A 16812-nucleotide genomic window follows, 5' to 3' on the forward strand; every position below is an offset into this window, starting at 1 on the left:
GATGATCAGGTAGTGAGGTGGACTGTGAACTGGCTGAAGGAGAGAAGCCAGAGAGTTGTAGTCTATGGGGCAGAGTCTAGTTGGAGGCCTGTAACTAGTGGAGTGCCTCAAGGGTCGGTTCTGGGACCAGTATTATTTAATATATTCATCAACGATTTAGATGAGGGTATTGAGTGTACTATCAGCAAGTTTGCTGATGACACTAAGCTGGGAGGAGTGGCCGACACGCCAGAAGGCTGTGCTGCCATCCAGAGGGACCTGGACAGGCTGGAGGGTTGGGCGGGGAATAACTTGATGAAATATAACAAGGGAAAGTGTAGAGTCCTGCATCTGGGCAGGAACAACCCCAGGTTCCAGTATAGATTGGGGAACGACCTGTTAGAGAGCAGTGTAAGGGAGAGGGACCTGGGGGTCCTGGTGGACGACAGGGTGACCATGAGCCGACACTGTGCCCTTGTGGCCAAGAAGGCCAATGGCATCCTGGGTTGTATTAGAAGGGGGGTGGTTAGTAGGTCGAGAGAGGTCCCCCTTCCCCTCTACTCTGCCCTGGTGAGACCTCATCTGGAATATTGTGTCCAGTTCTGGGCCCCTCAGTTTAAAAAGGACAGGGACCTGCTGGAGAGAGTCCAGCGCAGGGCAACTAAGATGATTAAGGGAGTGGAGCATCTCCCTTATGAGGAAAGACTGAGGGAGCTGGGTCTCTATAGTTTGGAGAAGAGGAGATTGAGGGGTGACCTTATTAGTGTATATAAATATATACAGGGGGAGTGTCACGAGGATGGAGCCAGGCTCTACTCAGTGGCAAACAATGAAAGGACAAGGGGAAATGGGTACAAACTGGAACACAAGAGGTTCCACTTAAACCTGAGAAGAAACTTCTTCTCAGTGAGGGTGACGGAACACTGGAACAGGCTGCCCAGGGAGGTTGTGGAATCTCCTTCTTTGGAGACATTCAAGACCCGCCTGGACACGTTCCTGTGTAACCTTATCTAGGTGTTCCTGCTCCGGCAGGGGGATTGGACTAGATGATCTTTTGAGGTCCCTTCCAATCTCTAACATACTGTGATACTGTGATACTGTGACTCCAGGCCTCCTCGGCTCAGCTGAGTCAGAGAGAGTTCAAGGCTGTCTTACTCAGCTCTAATCCTGGGTTGTGCAGGCCCTCGTGAGAATAACCATTGCTCCACAGGAAAATGCAGGTCAACCTGTGTCTCTTTTTGATCTTGAGGGGAAGGAATGTCTTTGAAGAGAGCATCTGTGGTCTGGGGTATCAAGAGGAATATTTCCTTTCCTAGTGGGGAATATTTGGAAAGAGTCCCCTTACAGCTTGATTTCACCTCCCAGCTTTAGTTTTCAGTGCAATGGAACTAAGTAAACCTTAAAGAAAAAATCCCAAATCTGGTTAGGAAGAAGGAGGGCCACTGCTGTCATACTGAGGGACAACATAGACTCACAGAACCACAGAATGGTTCAGAATGGAAGGGACCTTAAAGATCATCTGGTTCAACCCCCCCTACCATGGGCAGGGACACCTCCAACTCGGTTGGGTTTCTCAAAACCCCATCCAGCCTAGCATTGAAAATTGCTGGAGGTGGGCAGCCACATGTTAGATGCAGTTCTGATAGGCTTGCTGCTGATGCTTTTAATTGGCCTTCATAAGTGTTTCATGCAACTAGGAGGGGATGCAGTCAGCGTTCTGAGCTTAAAAATGGTATGTGTTTTTAAAGCTTATAATCTTACCACTTAACCTGTAACACTTTGTAAATTAGCCAAAGTAGAAGACACTGCATGTCTCAAGAGTCTGTACATTGACTCCAAGGGTGAATAGGGAGGCTTTATCCTTACCCCCCTTCAGCAATGTAAAGCAGGAATACTGTTGTCAAGAGCAATGGAATTGTACCTATAACCTACTGTAAGTGTGGAGTAAATTAGATCAGAAGTCTCTGTAACCAGAGATTTGCAGTGCAGTGTTGCGAAGAGAAATATGATTTGGAAGTTGATTTACTTAGACTTTTGCCAACCTGCCTTTGGCACTGTTTAAGTTGTCATCAATCCCTGACTGTTGATAGTGTTGAGGAAAAGGGCATATTAGAAGTTGTCATTCTTGGAAGAAGTGATGTTTTGGGAATTATATAAGCCTACCCTTTTGCGCATTTTATGTATGGATGGATGACCTGGGAGGGTATTTACTGCTTAACTCTATTGCTGATCTTTGCCTGTTAAATGTAGACCTGCAGGCTGAGCTGCTGCTTTCTTATACTTTTATTAAATCTTTGAGTTTATTAGTTTCATACATTGAAAAGTCTTATAAAGTACGTACCGAGCTGCTGTTGTTACTGCTAACATCACTTTCAAAACCACCACTGGGCGTAGCTTATTACCACCAAATAGACTTACTAGTTGGTACCAGCATTTCTTGCTGATACTTGACAGCATAAATATAACCTTAATGAAATAATTACTAAACTAGTAAGAATAAGTAATATTGGTTGCATTTATTTATTGTCCTGCTATGGGTAGCAATATTAAAAGCCATCAAACACCAGCATTTTTGATAGCACTGTTTAATCCTATTGATTGATGTCATGAGAAGAACTAAGTATATATAAGGGAAGCTTGACTTACCCATTTTAATTAGAATTTATATTGCCGTGGTAAAAGTATGGTCCCTCAAAATACTGTGGACTAGGATAAAGGAGCTGAGTTCAGAGCTGTGTATATATTAGTGGAGAAGAATGAGAATGGTGCATTAAGGTTAACATATTAGGTTGAACTGTAAGAACTTCAGCATGCAGCAGACACCCCATCAGCTCTGCTGCCTGAACAAAGCCTTATAACCTAAAATAAAAGCACTGGTTAGACTTAGAAATACAGGCAGTGAGTTGCTTGTACTTTCTCCAGAGGTCCCAGTGTGCACTGTGTGTACACGTGGGCTTTTGTTTTTAAGATGAAAATGGAATTCCATATTCTGGTGAGAAACACCACATTAAAAGAAAAACCTTTCTGATACGTACGTCAGCCCTGAACCTTTTTTTAGGGTGAAACATAAACATTTTGGCCTTTGAACCAGTAATAAGGCCTGTGAATTGCATAGGAATAATAAACAATAACTTAGTTGAGTTGATTCACCAGGTGTGATAATGCAGATAAGGATAATAGTCAAAAATTAACCTCTTAATTACAGGTAGTTGTTGAAGTCCCAGTTAAAAGGATGGGAAAATGAATTTTAAAATTGCACATTGAAAATTAGAGCAAGACTTCTGGACAGCTGAAATAGTGAGTCAACTAATACGTGTCTTGCATTTTTGTATGGCAAATCATCTCTAAGCCATGCTATAAAAAAAGCCTTATAAATTCAGAGTATGGAAAATACAGATGTTTTTTAAAAAACTGTATGTAAGAAAGTGATTGTCAGCAATGTTTTCAGTGAAAAATTTGTTCTCTAGGGGTAACTGTTGTAAGAAATATTAGTCACCCCTGGTTTCCAGCAGAATCTTGGAAAATATATCTTGAAATCTGGTATGATTTCTCTGAAATCAGAATTAAAGTTTGAGGGAGTATGATCTTGGTGTTTTTGTCTCACAGGAGTACTTCTCATTTCCATGCAGTCCGCAGATACAACCCAAAAGACTTCCTGGTTAAGAATCCGGTGTTGCTGTAGATTAAACTGGCAGGTCCAACACATAACTGATACTCAAAGAAAGTGATTGAGCAAAATAGAAAAACAAGATAGAAATATATCAGGAGGTTATGCTTAAGCCTTCAACCAGCCCATTGTCATTTTGAAGGAAAACTGCAAAGCTGGCAGCAGCAGATCCTGTAATTGGAAGAAAAAAAAACAAAGTTCTTTCCACTTAGTGATAATCAAATTGTACCTTGAAATCTCTAAGATATTATGTATCTTTAGCCATTTTGTTAAACATAGATTATATGATGGTGCATATTAAATTGGGAAGAAAAATGGTTACTCCAGAAATGGCCTATGGTAAAACAAAATTTTCCAGTATATACTCAATTGACACAAAGTAATGTGAGATGATGTTTACCTTGGCCACATGTTCAAGAAAGGGGTTTGTACCAACAGACAGAAAACTTGAGTGTATACATAAATGTTGGTACTAAAGCCTCATTTGACAATCAAGAGCTTCTTCAGGAAAGAAATTTATGTACACTGTGACAATATATAAATAATACCTGTATTGCATCATTAGTTTTCTTTCAGCTGGAAAAAATTTATAGACCCTGGTATTTTTCTTGTTCCATTCAAAATGGTAGATACAAGATAGAAAAGCTGTCAACTGTAAAACTGGAAGGTCCATAGGAGAGTGCAGGTGGTGTCTACATCCAGGTTCACCAGGAGGTTTCTCGATTGTGTGGAAGACAACTTCCTCTGGAAAGTGATAGAGGAGCCAATGAGGAGAGGTGTGATGCTTGACCTCATGCTCACCAGCAGGGAGGGGCTGGTTGGGAATGTGACACTCCAAGACAGCCTTGGCTGCAGTGATCACGAGATGCTGGAGTTTGAGATCAGGGCAGTGAGAAGGGTACGCAGCAGGGTCGTTGCCCTGGACTTCAAGAGAACAGACTTTGGCCTCTTCAGGAACCTACTCAGTAAGGTTCCATGGGATAAAGAGAGCAGAGCGGCCCAAGACTGCTGGTTGATATTCAAGGAGCACCTCGTCCAAGCTCAGGAGCAATGCATCCTGACTAGAAGGAAATGGGGCAAGAAGGCCAGGAGGCCTCCATGGATGGATAAGGAACTGCTGAGAAAACTTAGGAGGAAGAAAGAAGCTTATAGAAGGTGGAAGCGAGGACAGGTGTCCTGGGAAGAATACAGGGATGTTGTCTAGGAAGCTAGGGACATGTCAAAAAGCTGAGGCCCAGTTAGAATTGAACCTGGCCAGGGATGTCAAGGATAACAGGAAAGGCTTCTATAGCTATGTTTCTAACAAAAAGCAGGCTAGGGATAATGTGGGATCTCCAGCTGGCTACCCTGAATTTGGAGAAGGCTCAGGTTCTCAATGACTTCTTTGCCTCAGTCTTCACCAGCAAGTGCTCTAGTCACACCACTCAAGTCTTGGAAGGCAGATACAAGCACTGTGAGAATGAAGACCTTCTGCCCAGTGAAGGAGAGGATCAGGTTCGAGATCATCTTAGCAACCTGAATGTGCACAAGTCCATGGGACCTGATGAAATCCATCTGTGAGTCCTGAAGGAGCTGGTGAATGAAGTTCCTAATGCACTGTCCATCACATTTGAAAAATCATGGCTGTCAGATGAAGTTACCGATGACTGGAAAAATGATAAACCCATTTTCAAGAGGGGAAAATGGAAGACCATGGGAACTACAGACCAGTCAGTCTCACCTCTGTGCCTGGCAGGATCATGGAGCAGATTCTCCTAGAAACCATACTAGGGCACATGAAAAACAACAAGGTTGTTGGTGACAGCCAACATGGTTTCACTACGGGGAAATTCTTTGTGACCAGTTGGGTGGCCTTCTATGATGGGGCTACAGAACTGATAGGTAGGGGCAAAGCAGTTGATGTCATTTACCTGGACTGAGTGCAAAGCATTCAGAACTGTCCTGTGCAACATCCTTGTCTCTAAATTGGAGAGATAAATGTGATGGATGGACCACCTGGTGAATAAAGAATTGGCTGGATGGCCGCATGCAAAGAGTTGTGGTCAACAGCTCAATGTCCAACTGGAGACCAGTAGCGAGTGGTGTCCCTCAGGGATCAGTGTTGCGACCAGTCCTGCTCAGCATCTTTGTCAGCAACATGGACAGTGGGATTGAGTGGGTACTGAGCAAGTTTGCCAATGACACTAAGATATGTGGTTCAGTTGATACGCTGGAGGGAACGGATGCTATCCAGAGGGACGTTGACATGCTTGAGAGTTGGGCCAATGCCAACCTCATGACATTCAACAATGCGAAATGCAAGGTCTTGCACCTGGGTTGGGGCAATCCCAGGCACAGGTACAGGTTGGGCAGAGAAGAGATTCAGAGCAGCTCCACAGAGAAGGACTTGGTAGTTTTGGTCAATGAGAAACTTAATATGAGCTGGAAGTGTGCACTCGTAGCCCAGCAAGCCAACTATATCCTGAGCTGCATCAAAAGGAGCGTGACCAGCAGGTCGAAGGAGGTGATCCTGCCCCTCTACTCTGATCTCGTGAGACCTCACTTGGAGTATTGTGTACAGTTCTGGTGTCCTCAACATAAAAAGGACATGGAACTGTTGGATCATGTCCAGAGAAGGGCCACAATAAGGGGACTGGAGCACCTCATGTACGAAGGCAGGCTAAGAAAGTTGGGGCTGTTCAGCCTGGAGAAGAGAAGGCTGCGTGGAGACCTCATAGCAGCCTTCCAGTATCTGAAGGGGGCCTACAAGGATGCCAGAGAGAAACTTCATCAGAGACTGTAGCAGTAGAACAAAGGGTAATGGGTTTAAACTTAAACAGGGGAAGTTCAGGTTAGATCTAAAGAAGCTCTTTACTGTTAGGGTGGTGGGGCCCTGGAACAGGTTGCCTGAAGAAGTGATAAATGCTCCATTCCTGGCAGTGTTTAAGGCCAAGCTAGACAGAGCCTTGGACAGCATGGCCTAGTGAGGCATCCCTGCCCATGCAGGGGGGTTGGTACTAGATGATCTTAAGGTCCTTTCCAATCCAAACCATTCTATGATTCTATTGTACTCCTAGCAATTTAGTTATATAATAGCAGTGGGGCACAGTGGTAAATAGGGAATAGCGCAGTAGCTTTTCCCTTTGCATTCAGAAATGGGCAGAATGAGAATTTTAAAATCAGTACGTCTAATCCAGGATGTCCATTTCAGTTTGCACTGAGCTGACAGAAATGATATCTGAAACATACATTGTACCAGTTTGTTTGCTCGGGGCAGACCTTTATTTAGAAACAATACTTTTGCTGAGCACAGAGAAAGAAGGGTAGAAAACAGTATAGTAACAGCAAAAGTCAAAATAGTGTCTTTTAAATGGTTGCTGCATGTTAAGACTGCAAAACTTCCATCTGTAGTACTGCTCTTCCTTTATTTTACATACAAGCGTATAAGAACAATGATTATCTCAAAAAAAAAAAAAAAGTGTTCATAATGGTAATAATTATTATTTGGTTTATCTTCCAGTTCTCTGAATTGCAGCTTGGATAGTCTTGATGATATCAGTAAAGTTGTGATTGCTAAGGAGGCAAAATTTTAAGGCCTGCATAACTGACTGCCAGAATTCCTCTGCTCCAAGGGCTGTCACCTGCAGACTCGTAAAATACCATGGGATTATGGCCTAATTAGCTTTCACAATTGATTGTAATAATGTAATTATTGATATTGGCAAGCAACTGCCTTTAAGAAGAGAATGACTGGCTATTGTAGTCTCTTGTCTTTAAACTGAAAATAATAGAGGTTTTCTGTTTTCCACAAAGCTGGCAGAAAGTTCAGTCTCACCTAGTTTCAAGCAGTTCAGAATTAATAGAGCATATTAGTATCCTGGCAAGCATCAGTGTATTGTCTGCTAGCTCTGGAGGTGCCTTTATTGTGTTCCTGAATAATCAGGTAATTCACCTATTGAAATTAATAAAGGAAATAAAATACCATGAGCTGAGTTTGAAAGAAAGAGGGTCCTGTGGAACCAAAAGAAGTGATAGTTAAAAGAGAAGTTCTAAAGATACAAGCCAAGGTTGAACACCTGTTTCTACTGAAATGCAGTGGGTGTGGTGTTTGCCTTGAAAGTGCAAGTTCTTAAAAAAATTAAAGTCCATGATAGAAGAACTTGCCTGTGCAAAAAATTAAAGTCCATGATAGAAGAACTTGCCTGTGCAATGTTCTTTTTAAGAACATTGCCATCTTACTTGATGTTTCAAGCTCCTGTGTGCAATAGGAATCAGTCTCAGCGTTTACTTGAATTTGCACTTAGCAGAAAGGGATTTTCCTTGTCAATTTCTACTTAATTCAGAATTGCTGAGAGTTAAGAAACTCTTACAGGAGCTGACCAAAAACGGGAGGCTGTTCTCAGTCTTGAGCAAAACAGCAAGATTAATTCAGATGATACCAAAGAACCACATTTTTTTAAAAATAGCCATTATTTTAAAGTCCTGGAAGGAAGTAAAAATTTTCTCCATATTTAAATTATTAAATGCTTGGTAGCTAAATTAAAGAATTATAACCCAGTAAGACAGATACACTGAGCAGTCCAAATGAAAAAAAAAATATTTAAAATCACTGCAATAGAAAATTAGGAAATTACAAGAATTAAGCAGCCTGACTTCTTAAAGGGAAAATTTTGTTTTATTGATCTTTTAGGAACTATTTATTTTAGCAGTATTTAGTTGTTGGTGTACTGAATTTTAAAACTTTTTAAATGTCCTGTCCCTGAAATGAATCACAGGCTGTTAGGTTTCTATAATGTGGAAATTAAAAAATATCCTGGGTCATGAGACAAACTAAAATATAGAAAACAGCTGGATTACAAACTCAATTTTCATCATGTCTGAAGGTTAACAACAAGATGTCTCAGAATTCCTTATTAGATCTTGTGTTTGATACATTTATTGATCTTCAAAGGTCATCAAAGAACGATATAGCAGTATTTGTGATGACATGGTTATGAAGCTGTTTTGCAGTTATGTTGTACTAACCACTCTCTGAGACTGGTCCAAATTCATGGTCGTCCAATCCTCATTATCAGTTGCTGTGTTTTGTAATCATAAATACATGTGCCTATATAATTTAAACTCTGATAGTGAAAATCTTGGCAGAAAATGATACAAAACCATGTAAATAATTCAGTGAGAAAGTTGCATAATTGTTGCATTGCCTGTCTGCATGAAGAAGGTAGAGAATAATGTTTATTTCTTCATTGCCTGAGTTTAGTGATTTGATTGCTACAAGTTTTGCTTAATCTTAGATATAGCAAAATTAGGAAATTAGTCCAGAATTAGATGGGAAGAGGTATTACCATGTGTATATAGAGAAAGGTTATACTGAAATAGCACAAGGCAGGATTTATTAAGAAACAGGATAGTCTACAAGAAAGAAACCCCTTGATCCTGATCATTTATGGACAGAAAAAACACCAGATCTTTAGAACTGCTAATCAATCAGATAATTGTTTTGGTAATCCAAGTAGTGATTGCCCATATCTCACAGATACTCTGTTGAATAAAGCTACGTTTTACAGATAAGTTGTACTCTGGTCTCTCTTAGAGCTAATAGGTCATGCATAACCAAAAAATTCACTTGGTACCTGTTTCATTTTCTTATTGTACTGTCCTGCACTCCTCAAGTCTTCCAGTTCACCTACTGATTCTCTCATTAGTAAATCCTTATTAAGGGATTTATCTTAATTGTTTTAAGAACTGGAAGTTCCATCTTAAATTCCTATGATGTCTCAGGCGGTGGAAGAGAGTTAGATAGCTAACTCACCACTTTCATCTGTAGGAGCAAGCTGCAGAAGTATGGGGTGGGTACCATAAATCTTTAAGGAAATGTTTCTACTGCCACCTGAAAATATAAGTAACTCTGAAAACATACTGCCTTTCCTCAAAGATTTGCAGTTCAAGATGGATTTCTTAATAGAGGGTTCTTTTCTGAGATGTCTGGTCTACGTATGAGTTGGGAAGGTCATTAACTTGAAATATTCCTGGCATGCACTGAATTGTATGCTTGTTTTGACAGAATCAACAACTGAAAAATGGATTGCAAATTTATTAAAATTCTGTCTAAATTTCTCACAATATTGCATGTTTTCCATGTGCGTGGAGACCTCATAGCAGCCTTCCAGTATCTGAAGGGGGCATATAGGGATGCTGGGGGTGGACTCTTCATTAGGACTGTAGTGGTAGGACAAGGGGTAATGGGTTAAAACTTAAACAGGGGAAGTTTAGATTGGATATAAGGAGCAAATTCTTTCCTGTTAGGGTAGTGAGGCACTGGAATAGGTTGTCCAGGGAGGTTGTGAATGCTTCATCCCTGGCAGTGTTCAAGGCTAGGTTGGACGACGCCTTGGGTGATACAATTTAGTGCGAGGTGTCCCTGCCCATGGCAGGGGTGTTGGAACTTGATGATCTTAAGGTCCTTTCCAACCCTAACTATTCTATGATTCTATGATTCTATAGTTCTTAGCTACATCATGTCTAGGTATGAACTCTAATTTGTAAAGATTACACATTTTTGTATTAACTCAGGGATTGAATTGGCATAAAACATAAACATGATTGGCATAAAACAAGTTCTCTCCAGACTACCCTTAAAAGGAAGCATGTTGGAGCCCTACAGAAAAGGCTATTCTTCTTTCTGTTTTTCTTCTCATTTAAGAAAATAAAGTGATAGTATTGAATCTGTATAATTCATGGCCAGTAAATTATTCCCAGTTTGGTAATTTATTATGAGTAACCAGAAATTTTGATTAATACTCTTGGATATCTCTGTACAAACACCCGTAGCATGGAGAACAAACAAGAAGAATTAGAGATGTGTGCATGTCTATGGGGATATGGTATAAAAGGTATCACAGAAACATGGTGGGCTGACTCCTATATCTGGAGTGTTGAAATGGAAGGTTATAGGCTCTTAAGAAAAAACAGGCTGGGCGGGCGGGGAGAGGGAGTTGCTATTTATGTTAGGGATAGGCTGGAGACTATGTAACTCTGTCTGGGGAAAGGTGAGCAGTCAGTAGGGAGTTTGTGGGCCAGGGTTAAAGGGAGAACAGCTGTGGGGGCCATTACTGTGGGGATGTGTTACAGACTGCCTGATCAAGAGGACTCTGTGGTTGAAGCGCTCCATAAACATAGAGAGACAGCCTCACGCTCGCAGGCCCTTGTTCTCATGGGCAACTTCAACCACCCTGATATCTGTTGGAGGGATGGTACAGCCCAGCACAAGCAGTCCAGGAGGTTCCTTGATTATTTGGAAGACAACTTCCTTCTGCAAGTAATAGAGGAGCCAACAAGGAGAGGTGCCTTGTGCTCACCAACAGGGAAGGGTCGGCTGGAAATATGACACTCCAGGGCAGCCTTGGTTGCAACGATCATGAGATGGTCGAGTTTGAAAACCTCAAGACAGTGAGAAGAGCATGCAGCAGGCTCATTGCCCTGAACTTCAAGAGGGCAGACTGGTCTCTTCAGGAACCTGCTTAGTAAGATTCCATTGGATATAGCCCTAGAGGGCAGGGGGGCCGAAGACTGTTGGTTGATATTCAAGGATGACATGTTACAAAATCAAGAGTGTTGCGTCCCGACTAGAAGGAAGTGCAGCAGGAGGGCCAGGAGACCTCCTTGGATGGATAAGGAGCTGCTGAGGAAACTTCAAGGGAAAAAAGAGTCTTGTAAAAGGTGGAATCAAGGACAGGCGGCCTGGGAAGAATACAGGGAAGTTGTCCAGGAAGCTAGGGACCAGCTTAGGAAAGCTAAGGCCCAGTTAGAATTAAACTTGCCTAGGGATGTGAAAGGTAACAGGAAGGGATTCTATAGGTACATTGCAAATAAAACAGTCTAGGGACAACGTGGGCCCTCTCTGGAAGCTATCAGGAGAACTGGCTACCCTGGATTTGGAGAAGGCTGAAGTTTTCAATGACTTTTCTGCCTCAGTCTTCACTGGCAAATGGTCTGACCACTTGTTGTGGTTTAAGTCCAGTCAGCAGCAGCTCGCTCACTCCTCCCCCTTCCTCCCCGTGCTCATGGAGGGATGGGGAGGAGAATCAAAAGAATGTAACTCCCACGGGTTGAGGTAAGAACAGTCCAGTAGCTCTACTTCTACCACCAATAATAATAATGATAAGGGAAATAACAAAGGAAGAGATTACAACCGCTCACCACCCGCTGACCGATACCCAGCCCAACTGAGCCATGATCTAGCCCTTCCAGGTACCTGCTCCCAGTTTGTATAGGGGGCATGAAGTGCTGTGTTATGGAATACCTCTTTGGTTACTTTGGGTCAGGTGTCCTGTCTCTGCTTCCTCCCAGCTTCCTCTTCTCCCTGGCAGAGCATGAGACTCAGAAAGTCCTTGGTCAGACTAAGCATTACTAAGCAGCAACTGAAAACATTGGTGTTATCAGCGCTGTTCCCAGGCTGAAAGTCAAAAACACAGCACTGCACCAGCTACTAAGGAGAAAAATGACTGCTACTGCTGAATCCAGAACACCACTCCACCCAGGTCTTACAAGGCAGGTATTGTGAGAATGAAGACTTTGGGCCCACTGTAGGAGAGGATCTGGTTCAAGACCATCTTAAGAATCTGAACATGCACAAGTCCATGGGACCTGATGAAACCCATCCGCAGGTCCTGAAGGAGCAGGCAAATGAAGTTGCTAAGCCACTGTCCATCATATTTGAAGAATCATGGCAGTCAGATGAAGTTCCTGATGACAGGATGAAGGGAAACACAACCCCCATTTTCAAGAAGGGGAAAATGGAAGACCCAGGGAACTAGTCAGTCTCACCTCTGTGCCTGGCAAAATCTTGGAGCAGATTCTCCTGGAAGGCATGCTAATGCACATGAAAAACAACAAGGTGCTTGGTGGCAGCCAGCATGGCTTCACTAATTGGGGAAATCCTGCCTGATCAGTTTGGTGGCCTATGATGGGGCTACAGAGCTGATGGACAGGTTAGAGCAGTTGACGTCATCTACCTGGACTGAGTGCAAAGCATTCTATACTCTACTGCATGACATCCTTGTCTCTAAATTGGAGAGACATAAATTTGGTGGATGGACCACTCAGTGGATAAAGGACGGGCTGGATGGCCGCACGTGAAGAGTTGTGGTCAATGGCTCAATGTCCAGCTGGAAACCACTAACAAGTGGTGTCTGTCAGGGATTGGTGTTGGGTCCGGTCTTGTTCAACATCTTTGTTGGTGACATGGACAGTGGGATTGAGTGCATCCTCAGCAAGTTTGCTGATGACACCAAGCTGTGTGGTTTGGTTTATATGCTGGAGGGAAGGAATGAATAGTTAGGGTTGGAAAGGACCTTAAGACCATCCAATTCCAACCCCTCTGTCATGGGCGGGGACACCTCACACTAAACCATGTCACCCAAGACTCCATCCAGCCTGGCCTTGAACACTGTCAGGGATGGAGCGTTTACTTCTTTGGACAACCTATTGCAGTGCCTCACCACCCTCACAGTAAAGAACTTCTTCCTTATATCTAACCTAAACTTCCCCTGTTTAGGTTTGAACCCATTACCCCTTGTCCTATCATTACTGTCTAGCTGAATCTTAAATGTGTCCAATGTTGGGGAGTCCACACATGTTAGAATAATTGCAAGTATGCTGTTCTGAAATACTACATATCCTGATTTTTGAGTTTTTACTGCTTTGTTAATGCTTGAGGAAACAAAAAGTGAGTGAACAGGTTACTTCATCTGTGTATGTGTGTGAGAGATAGGGAGAGGTCTAGCATCAGTAAGCGTGATGATGCCTAGATCATGTTTCAGTTGTAGAACTGTAGTAGATTTGCAAACAAATAAAAAACATTGAAAATGTCATGTTGAAATTTTATTTGAAAGTACTTATCTATAATAAAAGTGTCAAAAAATGTCTACATCTCTTAAGCAGTGTTGTTGCTGTGGTAGTCTAAAGATACAAGCAAGGTAAAGTCTATAGGGAAAGGAAATACATGTTTTATTGGACTGTTTTATGTGGAAAATGTGAAATTTGGGGCAAATAGGTGTTATTTTCAGTCATACACAACAGAGCAACAATAAATACAACAACCAGATGCAGTGGGAATAATTCATGATTTACTCATGGCCTTTAGTGTGAGAACTAATAAGAAAGAAGTAAGATGGGCAAGAGATGTAAATTCTGCTAGGTTAAACAATTAGAAACCCTGTTTCAGGAAATGCTCATGCCCAACCTAAATCAGTAAATTGTGTAAGTATATTGTTAAGTTTAAGAGCATGTTTGATTTGCCTCAGTGGAGCACATAGTTAAGTACTTGCTCAGCTAAAAATGCCTTTTCAAGTTACAGCCTGAAAGATTTATAGAGGCTGAACCAAAGATGACACCTACTTTAAAGAACACCTTTCTGCATGCAAGAGCTGATGGGGGTGGGAAAGTGAATTTCTGGCCCGTCATGAATCCTTACCCTTAAAACATGACATTCAGGACATCTTGAAAAACAACCAAGAAAAAAAAAAAAAAAAGTCATTGAAATGAGCAGCCCACAGAAGAGGGTTTCTCGTAAAATGTCCTGATGTCTGCGCTTGTGCAATGAAAGAGTAGGAGAGGAGTGAAAAGAAACAGTGACTCATCCAGATTGGTAGGATTTAATGTTAAGTAATCAAATAAAATCTCTGGTAGCCTCGCTTTCTGTTGTACTGAAAATGAATCACCAGCTTATTTTTAAAATGGCATGTACCGTTCCTGGTACTCTAAAGAGAATGTGGCATCAGAAAAAAAGTTTCAATAAACTTTTCAGAAAATGCTTTTCTTTCCAGAATGATCTGCCACAGGTAACACAGTATTTCAATTTGGACTTTGCAGTTCATAGCTGAAAACAAGTAGGACAACAGTTAGGCGTATCTGATTCAAGAACAATAGAATTGAAAGGAGGATCTTTCTTAAGTTCTTTAATAGAAATATAAAACTTCAGTATCACAGTCATAAGGATATGATTGAATTAGAAAGAAGCAAAACTATCTAAAAATCTAGTGATCCTAATCCTTAATAAACTCCTGAGACAGATTTTATACTGAAATGCGTGGGAATTTCTGTCAAGAAACAACCTCTGAGTTCCAGAAGCATACTCTAGCAATCGCATCAAAGTGGGTTATTTAACACAGGCGACAGGATGTCAGGAGATGTATCTCCTTTGAGTATAGAGGAAGTCTCCAGGCAATTTTATCTTGCGGTACTGTTAAATTTTCAGATGGCTGAAGTTGGGAGAGATTAATGTGTTCTTATCATATATGGGGAGGATGTCTGATGTCTATCGTGAGCTCAGAGGGAAGGTTGGCTAGGTGGAGATTGGTGAGGGGGTTGTATAAAACTCTGCTGAAGTAATATTAACACAAATTTCCAGTGGCTGAGGCAACTTTTCTGGTGAACTGAAAACTAGGAGAAATTGTTATGATAATTTGCACTAATGTTTTGTCTTTACCTCGGCAAAGCAGGTAAAGCTCTGCATTGTCCCTATTTTTCATCATGAAATAGTGTCAAAGTACAATGGCTTCAGACATATAGGCTGAGCCACTGCTTCTAGTTTCATGAGCAAGGCCAGCAGCATTTATCATTCACTCTACTGAAACTGAAAACTGTCTGAAGAAGGAAACTAATTTAATTTATCTAAAAACTGCATTTATGTAGTACTATACAAATGAAGGTAATATAGGACAAGGAGCATGTTTTTTATTTCTGTGTGGATAATGCATTAACTTCTGTAGGAAAAAAATGTCATTTGAAAGGAAAAGAACAAAGAAAGAAAGAAGATAACACTGAAAAGGCTGGAAAAACTTTCTATTCATTCTTCTAGGGACAGAATGCTCTTACTAATAGTTTTCAAATACGCCATCATAAAATTAATATGCATTTAAAAAATCAAATGTCTAGATGTTGAAAATGACTTCACATGCAAAATTGTAGTATTTCAATGTTTTAGAAATCTAATTTTTGTTTGTTTGTTTGTTTGTTTTTATTAAATCTCTCTGCAATCACCATATGCCAAGAGCTATTTTTCACTTCCCCCTGAGAAGCTTTCACCATCAAAAGTAGACATTAGAAAGAACTGCAGGTGAATAACAGTAATACATATACAGGATGAAATCATGAAAAGAAGTCACACACCATGCTAGAACGTGATTAGACAGACAGTGATGCAGTCCTAGCTCAACAGGAGGCTCGAACCACAGTGGGAGTAACTAACTAAATCAGCCCTTAATTCTCATATTTGTTCTTCTGAAAATTGGTCAGTCCTGGGCTGTTGTGCCACTGTCATTGTCTGCTCCAGTAAAACTACATTAATTTTCCGTTTCCTCACTGTGCAGAAAAGACGGTCTGAACAGGACACTGATTTTTGCTGCATTTTGTCCCTGTCTCCAAAAATGTCTTTGTATTCCTGTTCCAGGAATCAGGAAAAGATTTGCTGTTACACAGGCCTCTAGTAAAGACAGAGAGGAAGGGAGAGGGAGAGAGATAGAAAACAGTGGGGGAGAGAGATGGGGAGAGAAAGAAAGTTTTGAAAAAAGGGGGCAAAGAGAGAGGGGGGAGGAACAAGAGGGAGTGAAAGGGAAGAGGGAAGGAAGGGAAGGGAAGAAAGAAGGAGGTGGGGAGGGAGAGGAAATAAATGGACAAAAATAGGTAGAAAGAAAAAGAAGGAAGGGAGGGAGGGAGGGAGGGAGACATCCCTATTGGTGAAAATAAATCGTATAACATTGTCTTCCCCATGGTAGCAAACAGGTTAAGAGAAGTATATATGGAGTATAGCAGACTAGTTTAGCAACATGCCATGGGAAGCCAAGTATGCAGTTACACTCCTTTCCTGAAAAGAAACATACTAATTTTTCGGATGAAAGCACCACGTTGCAAGCCACAGTTAGTTCAGTTGGTTAGTTCAATTACTTGGTTCAGCAATACTAAACTTCATTAGAACTGTCAGGAGCTCAGGCAAGGTAGTGCCACTCATGGCTCTGGGAAACACAATGCAATAAAGGCATCTTGTTGATTTTGAAAGAGGGACAGATACAGGATTTTAACCTGGCAATACTTTTTAGACATCCTTATTTTCATCCTTGTTTTTCCATACTCATTTTATGATTCTGCCCGACTTTTTTATTTCCAGCGGCTTTTTACACATTTTTTTG

This window comes from Neopsephotus bourkii, unplaced genomic scaffold (assembly GCF_033783945.1).
Source record: "Neopsephotus bourkii isolate Nb327-2 ecotype Australia unplaced genomic scaffold, CSIRO-AGI_Nbou_v1 NB_778, whole genome shotgun sequence".
NCBI lineage: Eukaryota > Metazoa > Chordata > Aves > Psittaciformes > Psittacidae > Neopsephotus > Neopsephotus bourkii.